Raw genomic sequence first — 3,506 nt, 5'->3', positions numbered from 1 at the left:
GATAAAAGCCTGCTAATGATTATGCTCGGGGGCAGAGGGACTTGATCTTTTGTCTTCTCCCTCTGACCCTATTTGCAAATATATACCTTTTGTATTACTAATAAAGTGTGTCTGAAGCTGAAAGTTTTTTTCCACCTCCCGAGAAACGAACCACGATCTTTTTTTAATTCAACAGCACCTTGCTAGAAAGACATAAGTATCATTACCCCTGGTTTAGAGGTAGAAAAACAGGCATGCAGGTGAAGTGACTAGACACAGTTTTCTCAGTCGGGTGTAGCATGGAAAAACTGCCTGCTACATGGTACTGGGCACACAACTGCTTCTATTTTCAACCAAAAGGACCTTGTCAGAAAGAATGTGTATAATGTGAAGAGTTTCAATTTTTGGAAAATGTTTCCAAATACATGCATCTGAGCAATCTTTCATCCCTTTCTGTTCAGGGGCTTGAAGGGAAACAGCACTTCCACCTCTGACCAGTTCCAAACCCTGACAGTTTGCATACACAGTAGTGTATTAGACTTATACTACTATAAAGAATAGGACACCATCATGTAACTGTCACATCAGCATAGAAAGAAAAAAAGAGTTTTCATTTATTTAAAAAATATGTATCAGCTGTCTCTACTGTGTGATCCTGCATTTGTGCTGAAGGGAGAGGCAGTGTGTGTGTGTGTGGGGGGGGGGGGAAATACAATTCTTTCCGTCTTTAACCATGCAGAATTAAACCAGAAAGTTGGTTTATTCTGTGATGCACAATATAAGCTTTATAGTGAGCTTCCTTCCTTTGTCACCTTTGAGGGCCACCACAGCAACAGAGAGTTGTTCCTTACATGAATGCTAAGGAACTACAAGAGACAGAAAGCTCTAAAAATTTTGGGATACGCCCTACTGTTCTCAGTGAGTTGGTCATTACTTATGCTTGTTGACAGAACTTTTTTTTTTAAAATAGGGAGGCTGTCTTCTGGACTTTTTCATGGGAAAAGGGAACTATTTAACTCCAGAACACTTAAGCCACAGATTCACATTTAATAGCAACATTTATTTCTATATACCTATTTCTTTACAGTAACCTTGTTAAGATATTTAGTATGATTTGTATACTATTTAAATAGCGTGTCAAAAATAAGATATTTATTCCATGCACAGTTAATATTTCCAATTTCATATCCAGATACAGAAATGATCTCACTTTAACGGGCGTTGCCTTTACAGGAAAGAAAATTTCTCTTCACTGTCTCTGGAACAAATCTTAAATTACATTACAGAATTTTTGCTTTGTACCCCTAGGATTTAATGTTTTCTTAAAAATAATTAACCATACGGCAAAAGTGTTACTAAATTTTCAGTAATTTGCAAACAACTTTGGACACTGTCCACATCAAATCCAGCTGTCCTACTATGGTTTATTTTTGAGCAGAGGCCAGAAAATTCATAACAACCAGGCCTGAAATGCTTTTACTCAAAAGGAACAGCTGAAAAATAAAACAGGAAATACAGCTCCAAAAAGTGCCACGAGATACAAAGGAATAGTAAACATTTAGACAGTTCTGAAGATGAGCACTGTTTAACAAAGGAAATGACACTATTGACACCACTGGGAATTAGTAAACTCATCATGACAGAGCTCAAAAAACTTGAGGAACTAAAAGAAAATCTGACTTAACTTAGAAATGAGAGTGAATGATAGGTACAGACTTTTACAATGATAAACATTTTTAAAACCATGATCAGAACAGCTTCCTAACCATACCCAGAAATATAATAAAATCGGCTAGCATAGTAATTAGCATTACAATTCACACTGCGTAAGCTTAGTGTTAAGGGAAGATTAACAGCTTAAAAATATCCATTTGGTAGGACATGCTGAAAACTCAGTCAGCGAGAACTTCAAACAACTGACAGAATGCCTTACCAGTCAGAGCCTTTACTGTACAAATTCAAATCAGGAGGCTCTTGGTACCATATCTGAGAGAAACTATCAAAAATTTCATTTGTAACATAACATACATAGGCACACCACAGCTGTATTTTAATGTACCTTTCCACAAACCTCTCCCAAATACCTTCCATAAGGTCACTAGACATTATGAGCAATTTGTAGTAAATGTTGAGAATGCTGAATTTAAGGGTTAGCTTTTATTTTATTATGGCTCTTACGCCATTTCTAATACAATCCAAGCCAAAGGAAGAATATTTCTGTTGAGATTAAATTGGTCTGATTAACAAAAAGTTCTCCAAAGACATTCACCAATGTGTATACGAAAAAAAACATATTTTACTAAAACAGAGCAGACTGCAGTACCACATTTACTCAAATGCAAGATAACTTCAAATTTTAGATGACTCCCCCCAATTAAGTTCTGTACATGGAAAAATAAAAAATTGTTATAATTTTCCATGTATAGAATCCAATTAGCAAAAAGCAGTCTTATACCTGTCCCCCACCCTCCTACTGCTTTGGTGGGGAAAGCACTACTGGAGGTGAGGAGCCAGACCCCAACACCTTACTCCCTTGCCGTCTACCATGCCCCTCCCCCTGCCTGTGCCTGCCTCTTGCTCCCCTCCCAACTCCTTGCTTCCTCCATCCCCTGCAGCCTGCCCCACACTGTTACATCTTGTCTTTGTGCCTGCCCCCTCCCTTCTGCTGTTGCTCTGTTGCTCTTTTGGGGCAGTAAGCAGCACTGTGGCTTCAGCCAGATCTGGCCCCTGCCTCTCCACTTCTTGTTTCCTCCTTCAGCCTCCCTCCCCACAACTTGACCCCCACCCTTTTACCTTCTGCTGCTTTGCCCCAGCTCCAGAGCACACAGAAACATCACAGCCCCAGCGTGGCCCCAGTCCAGGCCAGCCAGGGAGAAGCAGCAGCTCCTGGCCAGGCAGGGCTGGGGTTTGAGGGACCAGAGCTGGAGCAGAAGGTAAGGGTGGTGGGGGCAGCTGGGAGGATGGGAGCAGGGGACAGGCAGTCAAGAAGTACCGGGGAATGGGATGGGGGCATGGGACAGGCTACAGGTCCCATCCTCCCCTCAGTCTCCCTCATGCTCCCCTTGTCACATGTCCCTCTCCTGCCAAATAAGTAGGGCAGTGTGAAGCTTCAGTTGCTGATTTGATTTGGCGGAGATTCGTCCCAATTCAGTGGCCGAATCTCTTAATCCAAAGACCCTTTAAATCTCTCCGAATTGAATCAGAACCCTCTGAATCGATTTAGAGATATTCGGAATGATTCAATAATTCAGACACAGACACAGCTTTAAATGTTTTTTCTAGATATCTCAAGGTACCGGGCAGCTAATGAATGCTGAGATGGTGAGGTGGATGGAGCATCCTACAGGAATACGTGGGGGGGAGGGGGGTGGTCCTCAGCGCATTCGACAGGAGACCCAGAATTGGACCAGAAGCACTTCTGGTTCACTTCTGGGTTTGCTGGGGAGCACGTTGGAGGGGCCCCCTCATGCCCCCATCCTGCTCAGCAACTGATGCCTCCTGGGTCTGGGGGGGGGCACCTGGGGTAC

The 3,506-nt window shown here is 42.3% G+C and overlaps 1 protein-coding gene across 2 annotated transcripts in view; it reads right to left on the bottom strand.

Annotated features, from left to right (window-relative positions):
• The window catches only part of CPT1A (carnitine palmitoyltransferase 1A), a 66,855-nt gene that overhangs the window by 32,391 nt on the left and 30,958 nt on the right, over positions 1–3,506 (bottom strand). The window lies entirely within an intron of this gene.

This window comes from Crocodylus porosus, unplaced genomic scaffold (assembly GCF_001723895.1).
Source record: "Crocodylus porosus isolate Cpor-Errol unplaced genomic scaffold, CroPor_comp1, whole genome shotgun sequence".
NCBI lineage: Eukaryota > Metazoa > Chordata > Crocodylia > Crocodylidae > Crocodylus > Crocodylus porosus.
This window is presented reverse-complemented; position numbering and strand designations above follow the sequence as displayed.